Below are 12,142 nucleotides of genomic sequence, written 5' to 3'. Positions count from 1 at the left end.
TTCCAGTCTGGCTAATCAGCCATAGAACCAGGGGAAAGAGATATGCTACTGACACAGCGTTGAGAGCTGACGAGTACTGAGCTCTTCTGGGAACTATTTTCCATACATAGCTGCCTGCTGCCAATTTCTGTGGAATCATGGCGGGTGAGGGCAGAGGGCCGGGGGTGTCTCAGCACAGAGTATATAAACATTCGCTTAACCCCACTTGTCAACTGAGCTACTCTCCACAGGAAAGAGATCCTGTGTGTTTTCTTCTTTAGAGAATAAAACTCCAACGACCACCAGCCTCAGGGAGGGGCAGACCTGGGATTACATGGAGAGGAGCAGTGAATGGAGTCTGGCTGCATCTTAAATAGACTGGCAACCCATTCTCGGCTCTTAGGCCCCACCTTTGTCCTCACGTCTAGAGATACCTGGGGCTGTCATCCCTTTGCAGGGATCACGAGCAAATCACCTGGCTGTCGCTCAGCTGCTGGCTTAGGAGTGAGCTTTGTGAGGCCTGCTAAGTGGATGACCGCTTGTCCATTTGCTCTCCAGCTCTCTTTTTCTTGTTGCCGTGTTTTGTTTGTTTTGGGTTTTGGTGCTGTCTCTTCCTTCTGTTCACATTGTCCTTTTGGGTATATTTCTTTCAGGAAAAAAAAAATCCCTTCATCTTATTTTAGCGATCTTTGGAATGTTAAATGCATTGTTCAGTCTTCTCTCTTGAACTGGATGGAATTTATCCAGTCGGTCAATTTATCCCTTTATTGATCATCTAAAACTTTCAGACTTCAGGTATGAAAAAACATATGTCATGGCCCTTAAACACATTTCAATTTACACATTAATTTTGCCAATAAGTCAGTGTGTGTCTTTCTCTTCTCTCAGCTCCCATCATCTTTCCCTTCAAATTCGTTCCCTCATTTTGGACCCCAGGGCCTAGCACAGTACCAGTCCTCCTCAGTTTGGTGCACATGTGACTGAATGAGATGCCCTGGCCAGCTCACATCTGAGAAGAGACACTAGCACACTAGCAGAATAATATCCATAAGCCTATACTTTCTTTGTTAATTTTTATTATAAATGATATTGAAGTGATCAAAGTCCATTAAAGGTACATGTAGAGTATGAAGAGGAATAATACAAGAAATACTATTGTATGCATCACCCAGCTTAAACCCCAGCTTTCCAAGCCTTGAGTGCCTCTTCCCCATCACACGCCCCTCCCTCCCAGAAGTAATCACTATTTTGTGTTAATCAGTCACTAGCTTTTCTTTATAGCCTTATTAAATAATACATTGTTTCTTTTTACTTGTTTTTGAAATTTATATGAACAGATTCATATGTTTATAGTTTTCTCTGATTTGTTTCTTTCACTTAATATATTTTTGAGATTCATTCAGATTGACATAGGTAGTTGCAGTTCATTCATTTGGCTCTAATGTTCCATTGTGACATGATACCACAATTTATTCCTGTATTCTGCTAGAGATGGACATTAAGAGTGTTTCTTTTTTTTATCCTTCTAAATAACAGAGTTGGGACTACGGGGAGGCAAGAGAGACCTTCTGGCTGCTGGAACAAATGACCGCAAAGGTGGTGGCTTAAAACAACAGAAATTTATTTTCTCGCAGTTCTAGAGACCAGAAGTCTATAATCGATGGGTCAGCAGGGCCACGCTCCCTTTAAAGCAACATTCCTCAACCTTTCTGGCTCCAGGGACCAGTGCTCCTATGAGAATCTAATGCCTGATGATCTGAGGTGGAGTTGAGGCAGTGATGCTAGCGCTGAGGAGCAGCTGCAAATATCTATGAAGCTTAGCTTGCTGGCCTGCTGCTCACCTCTTGCTGTGTGGCCTGGTTCCTAATAGGCCATGAACTGGTGGTACCCATCCGTGTCCCAGTGGTTGGGGACTCTTGCTTTAAAGGATCTAGGAGAGAATCCTTTGCCTCTTCTAGTTTCTGGCAGCTCCAGGTGTTGCTTGGTTTATGGCTTGTGGCAGCATAACTTTCATCTCTGCTTCCATCTTCAAAAGACCTTTTCCACTTTTCCTTTTGTTTTCCTCTGTATGTCCCTTTAAGGACACTTGTTATTGAATTTAGGGTCTGCCTAGATTATCCCAAATCATCTAATTTCCAGATTCTCAATACATCTTTCAAAGACCCTTTTTCCAAATAAGGTCACATTCACAGGTTTTGGGACATCCATGTATCTTCTGGGGGCCCATCATTGCACCTATTGCGAACACCAAGAGTGCAATATTAGAGGCAACAATCTACAACAGCTTTAGAGTGAATGCCACCTTACCTTTTGTGCCCTGGGAACCTTTCATCCTCCCTTGGCTCTGCTAAATAACCCTGCTCCAAACATCTGTGCATGTTGCTTGCACTCCTTGGACAGGAATTTGCTAAGGGACATAACAGGAGTAAAACTGCTGAGTGGTAGAAAATGTACCTATTACTCTTTATTAGATAAGGAAAAACTTTTTTCAAAGTGTTTGTACAAATTTCTGTTACCACCAGCAGTGGATGGCAATTCCTGTTGTACCACATCCTCTCCGGGACCTGGGTAGACTGGCTTACTAAATGCAGTCAGCCTGATAGGTGTGAAGGAAGTAGGTGCGGTAAGACTATGTAAAGGAGTTTCTAGTCAAGGTTTTCAGGTGCATTTCTCTGATGACTCATAAAGTTGAGCATATTTTCCCATGCTGATGTTTCCTCTTCTGTGAAATGCTTTCTTAAGGCTTTTGCTCATGTTTTTAATTTATTTTTGTTTTTCTTTTTGATTTATAGGAGTACTTTACATATTCTCTCTATATTAATTCTTTGTTAGTTAAGTGCTTTTCAAATATCTTTTCCCAGTAAGTTGTCTTTTTACTCTCACCTTTTAAAATGTAGTTGAATTTATCAGTTGTTTCCTTTATCATGTGGGTTTTTTGTTCTTAAGAAATCTTCCTTATCATTAAGCATATTAAAATATTTCTCTATGTTGCTTTTAAAAGATTTTACAGTTTGATCTTTCATATTCAAGTCTAAGAATAAATTTCTTGGTATATAGTGTGAGGCAGGGATGCAGTTCACTTATTTGTATTTAATGTCTTCAGAACCATTTTTTAAATAGTTCAGGTGTTACCCACTATCTGAAAGGTCCACTTGGTAATAAATAAGCTTCCACATATATATGAATATTGTTCTAGGTTCTCTGTTCTGTTCCATTGGTCCATTTGTCTTCCCTTTTTCCAGTGAACACTATCTCTGTTATTCCAGTTCTAACAGTAAGTCATAGTATCTGGTTGAGTAAGTCTCCCAAACAATTCCGTTTTCGCAAGTGTTTGGGCTTTCTTGGACAGTTGCTCTACCAGAAACATTTTTGAAACAGCTTTTTAAGTCCCTTGAAAATACCTGTTGAGATTTTTATAGGTGTTGCATTAAAAGTATAGATAAATTTGGCAAGAATTGATATAATTAGAATGTTGAATTTTCTTATCTAAGAACATTATATTTCTCTCTATTTATTTAGATCTTTTAAAATGTCATTTAAAGCTTGATCATTTTCCACAAAGGTTTACATATCTAGATTTCTTCCTACGTACTTTAAAATTTTTTGGTGGCCTTCAGAAATGCGTATATTTTAATAAAATTACATGTTCTAATCTAACTGATTACTGCTGATGTATAGAAATGCAAATGGCTTTTGTGTCTAGCAATCTTGTAGACCTCTCTTCTTAGTTCAAATACTGTAGCTGCATATTATTTTGGGATTTCTGTGTAGCCAATCGTTCATCTGCAAATAATGACAATTTTATTCCATTCATCCTTTCTTGAATGTCTGGAATGTTTAATGAGATATCATTAGTCCTGTAGGTCCAGTAAGAAAACACTAACACTGAATTCAAAATGATTATTTGCTCATTTTATATAAATTCACCTTAATGTTTAACAGACCCTAATCAGAATATGTAGCATAAAATGCAAAAATCAGTTGGAAGAGCGGATCTGACTACCTTTTCATGAGGTCCATAGGATGTTGAAGAGAATTAGTAAACAGCTCATTGGCCTAGGTCCTGAGATGGAAGGAGCTGATCTTCATTATATACGGCAAGTCTCCACTGTGGTGAGGTTAGGGGCGGTACTTGCTGACAGAATGACTGCCTCAAGAATTCCTCTCCTTCTAGATTGGCAGAAGATGAGCATGGGCTTTTGAATCAAACAGATGATGCTGTATGGCCCTGAGAGAGTAGATTAATCTGTCTGAGCCATAGTTTTCTCACTCATAAACTGGCGATGGTAAAAATTTCTCACAGGGCTTGAGGGGAGGATTGGATGGGTTAATAATGTGAAGCATGAAAGATAGCCTAGTACCTGGTAAATGCACCATTAATGTTGGCAACCAAACCATGGACCCTTTAAACCGGGCAGGTTCTTGAGACCCGTGACTTCATAATCCTTTAGCACAGGTAATAGAATACTATTAGGATGGCGAGTATGGGCTTCCAGAAATCTCTCATTCCTGGGGTTTCAAAACTGTCAAGAAAACTAACTTTCCTTCCTTCCTTCCTTCCTTCCTTCCTTCCTTCCTTCTGTGCAAGGAAGAAGAAAAAAGGGAAGGGGAGGGGAGGGGGAGGGGGGAGGAGGTAGGGAGGTCTGTTGGTCTTGTTCTTTCTTTATCTTTCGCTTCTTTCTTTATTTCTTGTCTTTCTTTCTTTTCTTTCTTCTTTCTTCTTCGTTCATTTTTTCTTATTTCTTCTTCTTTCTGTTTCTCTCATCTCTCTCTCTCTCTTACTTCTCTCTTCTCTCTTCTCTCTCTCTCTCTCTCTCTCTCTCTCTCTCTCTCTCTCTCTCTCTTTCTCTCTTTCTTCCTACCCTGCCCTGCCCTGCCTTGCCTTTGCTTTACCTTTGCCCTTTGCCTTTGGCCTTTGCCTTTGCCCTTTGCCTTTGGCCTTTGCCTTTGCCCTTGCCTTGCCTTGCCTTCCTTCCTCTCTTTTTCTCTCTCCTTTTTTTCTATTTAAAAGACGCTTAAATCTCAAAAAAAAAAAAACAACAACAACAAAAAAAAACAGCTAAAATAGGTGCAGATTCCAGTGAAAGATCGGGGACCCCATTCCCCAGTCTCTCTTTGCCTAGCCTCCCTCTGCCCTGCCTCCCACGGGTCCCAGCCTCTGAGGTATCTCAACGTACCCCTTTACTCCACAGAGCACTGATTCTGTCCACCACCTCTGTATTAGTCTCAGGCTGCCATTACAAAGTACCACAGAATGGATGGCTTAAACAACAGAAATTTATATTATTATAGTTCTAGAGGTTGCAAGTTCAAGATCTGGGTGCCAGCAGGGTTGGTTCTGGAGAGTGTTCTCTTCCTGGCTTGTAGATGACTGCATTCATGCTGTGTTCTCATGTGCTCTCCATGCGCGTGAGGAGAGAAGTCAAGCTTTGGTGTTGGAGTAAGGACCCATCTTTATGACCTCATTTATCCTTTATCACCTCCATATAGGCCCTATCTCCAAATACAGTCACATTGGGGGTTAGGGCTTCAACATATGAATTTTGGGGGGAATACCATTCAGTTCATAACACCCACCTATTTTTCAAATAGAGAAACTGAGGCTGCTCAAAGTTGAATGATTCTTCCCAGTGCACTTTGAAAATTAGGAGCTGAGGTTAAACCGGAGTCTCTGTGCAGTTCTGGGCTCAAACGCAGCTGCTCTGGTGACCCAATAGCCAAGTGAGGTCCAGAGCTTGGTAGGGCCCACCTGGCCTCTGCTTACAGCCTTGCACTCCACCTCTGTCCTGAGATGTGTTGGAGCACCTGTGGGAAGCCCTGCTGGCATAGATGTTGAGCATTTGTTTCCAAGTGGCTTTGTGAGCTGTAGCTTAAGAGCAGAGCAGACTCCGTGTGGTGGCTGCAGTCTGTGCACATGGCATTAGACTTGGGGGCAAGGGGCAGAGGCGCACTGAGGATCTGCTATTGCAAGATAGAAGCCCCAAAGTAGTAGACCTTTGGTTTGGTCGTAGGAGCTCACATTTATCAAGTTCTTGCCCTGTGCTGGCTGTGCTAAGAGCTTTATAAATCTACATCGCAGGACCCCTATGACCACTTTGGAGATAGGAGCTCACGTCAGCTCCCAGTGTGACACAGCTGGGAAGTGGAGGAGTTGACATGGGTTGAGGTGATTTGGCTCCCAAGTTCACTCTCTAATCCTGTGCTCCTGTCCTCCTGATCCCTCCTGTTAAGCTCCTTTTTTCTCTGAAGCCCAAGAACAGCCTTCTGGTGATGCTGCCTGGCTGGTTAGGCCTCTTCTCACAGCCTGGTCAGACTTGGATGTCTCTCATTTCCAGGAGGAAAAATAAGAAAGGGAAATGTATGTCGTTGTTTTCCCAACCTCCGTCTAGGAGCCAAATAGATCAAATGAGGTGAGGGTGGGGGTAGGGGACTGGAATGTCCCGGGCTGTCTTTTCCCAAGTTGCGGGCGGAAGCCATGACAGCTAAGGGGATTTGTGGAAATTCCTCCACACATTGTTACCAGGCAAAGGAAGTGTTTTAGAGTTGAGCTCTCAATTTCTGCCCTAGGGAGCCAGGGCCAGTTTCCGCTTCTGAACCTTGTTTGTGGAAAACCGAAGGGGCTGTTTCAGGTCCTCAGGGTGGGGGGCTCCAAGTGACCCCCCCATCACTCCCTGCCAGAGGTAAAGGGACAGAGGATCCAGCGAGCCAGACAAAACAGCCCCAGAATCTGTTCTGCCTCTTTTTCCTTCCACTTTGGGGTGGATGGCTCAGAGCCGAGGCAAACGAACAGAAACATATTTTCCAGGCCTGCTGGTATTTGTTTCTGGCACAATCAGCACAAGAAGATTAGAGAAATAAGTTGCATTTTTTTTTTTGAGTCTGTATTCGCCCTCTGTACTGGACCTTATCACGCCCTGTCTATGTGGCCCTCCACGGCCTCCAGTGCGCTCTAGAAGGATGGCTAGGCCTGCCGTCTGTGGCATGGCTTTCCAAACTCTGCCAGCTGGTAAGTCAGCCTCCAGTCTCTTGGGAAGATCACAATGAACTCGTCAGGAAACACAGACATGTATCTATCTCTACACTTGTCTACATATGGAGATATACATGTGTGTATGCTTAAGCCTGTCAGATGGCTACTTGTTTCCTTTCCAGAGCTGTCCTGTGCTTCCTCTGGCTCCACTCTCTGATGTAGAAGCACTCTGTGGGAGTCCTGGACAGGACCCTGGAGGAAGGGGAGGCTAGCATGGGTTCCCCCTGGAAAGTCTTGCTGGGAGCCAGACACCGAGGGCTGTACCAGGCCACTCCACCAGGCCCTGCCAGGAAAACCTTTTCCCAGAAAATCACCTCTGAGGTGTGACAGAAACCTGGCGGGGAAGGAGGGGTACTGGGCCCATGAGGTCTTTCTCAGCCCCTGCACTCTCTCTGGTTGGAAAGTGAGGGTATATCAGCTTGGCTGAACACCCCGAGTGGGAGTGACCGGCCTGTGAAAGCACTTTTACAAGATGAACTAACTGAGCAGGAGGTGCTCACTTGCCAGCCTTTCTTCTTCCCTCCCTTGCTCTCTTCCTCCTTCCTCTCTCTCTCGTCCCTCTTTCCTTTCTCTCTCCCTCTCCAACTTTCTTTCTTTCTTTGATTCCATCCGGGAAAGAAAGCGCCAAGCACTCCTCCCCTTTAATCTCAGTACATCTGGCTCAGTGTAAGCACCAGGTGGGAGGATGTGAGGATCCTCAGCCCTTGGACTCAAGGATTACAAAGTATCTTTTTCCCTTTCACAAACTTCACCTCTGAGTGAGGCTTCAGGATCCCCAGAGTTGAACCTGTCATATCTCACAACCTGCAACTCTCCCCTCCCTCTCCAGAAGTGTACCAGGCAGCAGTGTAAGGATGAGGATGCCTAAGAGAAATGGAATTTGTGGTCATATGTCAAGCAGCATATTCTATTTGTGGGAATTATTATTTCAGAGTTAACAGAAGATTTTTTTTTTTTTTTGATAGTTTACATCCATAAGACTTCTGGGAAAGGGACAGTTTCCCAACATGTAGAATATGAATTTTTCAGAGTCAACATTCCTAATGCCCAAATACACTTTAGGATTATGAAAACTTCATGTACAATGATATGTTGTTATGAACTAAATCGTACTGAGCAGTTAGTTGTAAGAGGGCATTTTATGTTTTATTTTTATTTCCATGCACGGTTTATTTTTGCTCTGACATTTTATTATAATTTCTTCCTACAGTAGGTGAAGTGCTTGGGAAGTTAATTTAAACCAGCCTGACTCTCTGTGTGTTTTTTAATATTTGTTTAAGCTTTTATTGAGCTTGTCAGGCAAGTCAGTGTGCAAAAATGCAGCCGAAAACCCCTTTTTCCTTCTGCGTTGCCTGCCCATTAATACTAGGTGGTGACAACAAGATTCGTGCACACTTCAAATGGGGGATTATTCTGGGTTTTCAAGGAAATTTGAGCCACCTGTTTCAAAAACCTCTTACTGACTTAGCTGGATATTGAAGGGTGTCTCCCTGCTCAGCTGTCACTCAGCGTTCCAGCTACTCTGGCCCCCTCTAACCTGGCCAGGCCCTGCAGGAGCAATTTGCATCACCGGTTGGAGGCCTGGGCTCAAGTTGTCCCCCCAGCTTGTGGTTGGGCCTCAACCTAGGCCAGAGAAGCAGCTGTCATCTATCTGCCTGTGGGGAACTTTCCAGATCCACAGCAGGCTGACTTCCCCTGGGTTTGGGCTGCCCAGTCTGGAGCTGTTTATAATGGACAGCAGAAAGACATGGGATCACCTTGAGGAAGTGGGTTGTGAGAGCAGATTGTGTGGCCTACGTGTTGGGGAGCCATGCTATCCATAGAATTCGGCCAAGAAAGAAACAGAAAGTCAACATTTTCCAGCAGGCTGGAAGCAGCTGAGTATTCTGGAGCCCAGAACTCTCTGGTAAAATGGTCCTTGTGGTGGCAAGACACAGAAAAGGTGGTGGGCGGTGGGGCGCAGTATAATCACAGCTAGGCTTAGGAAAGACCTCCTCCCCTAAGCAAGAAGCTTCCCTGGTCCACCGTTCAAGTTCTCCATCCAACCTGACCTAGGAGTAGACTAGACTCATGTGTGTTAGGACTGAAGGACTCTTCGTGATGAGCTGGACCAGTCATTCTCTTAACATGGACCTAGGTCAGCAGCTGCAGAATCGCCTGAGAACTTGTTAGAAATGCAAGTTCTCGGACCTCATCCCAGACTTGCTGACTCAGAAACTCTAGGAGTGGAACCCAGTCACCTGTGTTCCAACAAGTGCTCCAGGTAATTCTGATGCAGTTTGAGAACCACTGTTCTAATTCAGCCCTATCATTTGATCAATGGATAAACTGAGGCCTAGAGTAGGATAGGAACGAGGAAAGTAACATGCTCATTGCCACTCTGTTTGTTTGTGGCAGAAGCAGGACAAGTTCTAGAATTCTTTCTGCCCCTTCTTCTCCTACTGATCCAGATTGGTCAAGGCTGTGATTTCTGAAATCCCACCAATTGCCACAGTTGATCTTCTCATCTCTCCCTTGGGTGGGCTTGATCAGCTGACCTTATAGTATTTGCAAACTCTAGTGGGGCTATACTCCCTCTCTCCTAGGGGGCATATTGATCATTCAGATTTTGGCTTTTTGATCAGTGTTGTGAATAACAGAAGAATTCTCTTTCCCATTAAGATGGCTCCCCACAAGCTGTTGAGTTAACTTAAGTCTGGCTCTTGCCCTGTTGTATTCTTCTCTAAAGGAGGGCTCTGTGCCTATAGCCCCTACTGAGTGGACAACATATTCTGTCCCATGTGACAATGCTCCATGGTCACTGATATGGATCCAGGGGTAGGCTCCTGACCGAGGAGGGGATAGGACGAGCCCCAGGCTTGCTAGGAATCTCAAAAATCTATAGGCTTAAATGATGGTCTAACCAATCAAATCCATTCCCTGGGAGTTCAGAATTGGGAAACCCAGAGGCTGAGCTGTAGCAATAGAAACCAAAGAGGAAAGCGTATTTGGGATCAAATGATATTGCATGGAATAGAAGGGATCCAGGTAGCCCTGAGGAACCACGTGCTAGTTGGGAGAAGGCAAAGTAAGCTGAGGGAAGCAGGTAGTGGACAGTGAACGCAGAGGAAACAGAGAGAAGCAGAAACTCTACAAGAAAGTTTTGCAGTTATAGTTTTAGTTCCTCCTCGAGGCCTGATCTCTCTGTGGCTTATATCGCTGACGTCCAGCATATCCCCTGTACTGTCTTGACCACAAACATCCTTTGCTTGAGCTAAACTGAGCGGGCCTCCGTTTCTTGCAACCCAAGGTACTAGATCAGGAATTGGCAACTTTTTACATAAAGAGCAGATAGTAAATATTTTAGGCTTGCCAGCCTAATTTGAGGCTTGTCACACATAGTCTCTGTTGAAATTACCCGATGCTGCCTTCCTAGGGGGAAAGCAGTCATACACAATGGGGAAAAAAATGGGCTTAGCTGTGTTCTAATAAAACGTTATTTTCAAACAACAGGTGACCAGCTCACTGGCTAAGATTTGCCAACTCCTGTGCTAGATGAAAACTTCAGTGTTGCATAGACCTGGTATGAAGAACTCTGACTTTTTAGGAAGACTCAAGACTTCTCCCCCATCCCCTTGAGTTCAGCCCAGGTGTCATTTAGATTAAGAGCGGGTGAGATACGGGACCCACATTCCCTCTGTATCCTCTTTTCTCAGTGTTCTGCCACTTCCCCCAGGCTGGCCAGCTACACCCTGAGTCATGGTAGGAGCCCCAACCCCAGAGTTTTATAGGAGCCAGGATTACGCAGTCATCAGACCAACGTATCTGCGTGGCAAGGACACATCCTAAACTCAGCTTTGATGAACTATGTAAAACTTTACAGAAAGGAAATCTAGAAGGAAAGCTTGTCATTTCAACGTACATCTGAGCATTGTAATATTCTGAAAAATTAAAAAAATACTTAAATCACATTTTCATAATTATTAACATAAAACAGACTTAAACAATAGGGAGTAGTGGAGACTGGCAAAACAGTCCAAAGAGATACTGCCCTGTCTAAAGTCAGCGACAGCCAGTACCCAGCTCAGTTCATTGTTCCCTTTGGAAATGCAATCCAGCTGATGTCCTTAGAGTTTCCATTTCTTGGGTATCTTGGGAACAATAACAGGGTCTACTGAACAAGTTTCTTGTGACATTAAAATGAGAAATGCATTTATTCAATTCAGTTTTTAGAATGTAGAACCTCCTGTTTTTTTATTGTTAGCAACTAATTTAAATTTGGGGGAAAAAATTGTTCTTTGTAAATAATGTCCACAAGTGAGATTCAACTTATGGGATTCTCAGGGCCAGTTTGCATTCTCACCTGTGCCCACATCAGAATGATCTCCCTTTGGCATGTTCACCTCACCGTTTGGAGAAGGAAAGTCCTTCATTTATCTCTGAGCTCTTGAAAAGGAAACTTGAGTCCAGAAAGAGCAGATAACTTGCTTATTATTCACTGATTCAGGACCAGAGCTAAGGTGAAACCACACAACCTCCAGGTTTCCACTAGAAACCTGCCCCGTGTCTCACCCTGAAGCTGGCCTTGCAAGCATTTCTTTCCACTCACTCACGCTTCCTCATCTGGGTTATGTGCACCTTGGTATGTTCCTGTGGTTGCTGCAGCTGGCAGGAGGGGCTCTGAGAAACCATATGACCTGGGATGTTGTCCTCAGCTTGACCTTCAAACACGTGTTGAGGAATGAACCTTTCCCTGGTATTCACACAGGGTCACCCCAGGGAGAATAAGAGGTGGTTTTTTCAAATTCAGGAATATGTTTTTTTTTCCCCCTAAGGGAACAACAGGAGGAAATATACTGTTTGCGAAACAAGAGTTATAAGTGAGACTTCGAGAAGAAAAGAGACTGAAGAAGAGGGACATAGCTTTTAGAAGAGAGTGTAGACATTCTTGTTCTAGAGATTCTTAGAGATGCACTAGCTTGGGGCAGCCTGAAGGGCGGGGTCTGGGTCCTTAGAGAATCCTTTCCAGAGAAGGTCCACCCCGGGTACAGAGTGGAATCAAATCCAGATGGTTTGAATGTCACTGTTCCTCTGAGAGTATGTCTCTGGCTGTATTCCTGAACTAAATGAAAACGGGTTCTGGATTATCCAGTG

Source organism: Rousettus aegyptiacus, unplaced genomic scaffold, assembly GCF_014176215.1.
Source record: "Rousettus aegyptiacus isolate mRouAeg1 unplaced genomic scaffold, mRouAeg1.p scaffold_m13_p_7, whole genome shotgun sequence".
Taxonomy (NCBI): Eukaryota; Metazoa; Chordata; class Mammalia; order Chiroptera; family Pteropodidae; genus Rousettus; species Rousettus aegyptiacus.
The sequence above is the reverse complement of the archived record's forward strand: the minus strand, read 5'-3'. Positions refer to the sequence as shown.